At 33.0% G+C, this 227-nt stretch overlaps 1 protein-coding gene across 1 annotated transcript in view; it reads right to left on the bottom strand.

Moving 5' to 3' along the window:
* Positions 1–227, bottom strand: part of LOC118341011 — a 5,087-nt gene that overhangs the window by 4,381 nt on the left and 479 nt on the right. The gene's annotated exons all lie outside the window — the stretch shown is intronic.

The following is a 227-nucleotide window of genomic DNA, read 5'->3' as shown; positions in this document are numbered from 1 at the left end:
CAAAGTTAAGGGACTGCTTGATAGAAAACTTTATTGTTATGATCTTTGGACCAATGAATCAACTTGGTTCATGTTTAGTAAAACGCTTTTACTATGTAAAGACATTGCATAAGCAATACATGATGAACCAGTGAAGTTTATCATTTACCAGGGTTTATAATATCTAGGTGAAAGATACATCTAAGGTTATGTGTGTATGTACATTAGGTATGTGTGTGTGTGTGTGT

Source organism: Morone saxatilis, unplaced genomic scaffold (assembly GCF_004916995.1).
Source record: "Morone saxatilis isolate NCDOM2014 unplaced genomic scaffold, NCSU_SB_2.0 Contig7, whole genome shotgun sequence".
Classification (NCBI taxonomy): domain Eukaryota; kingdom Metazoa; phylum Chordata; class Actinopteri; family Moronidae; genus Morone; species Morone saxatilis.
The sequence above is the reverse complement of the archived record's forward strand: the minus strand, read 5'-3'. Positions and strand labels throughout refer to the sequence as shown.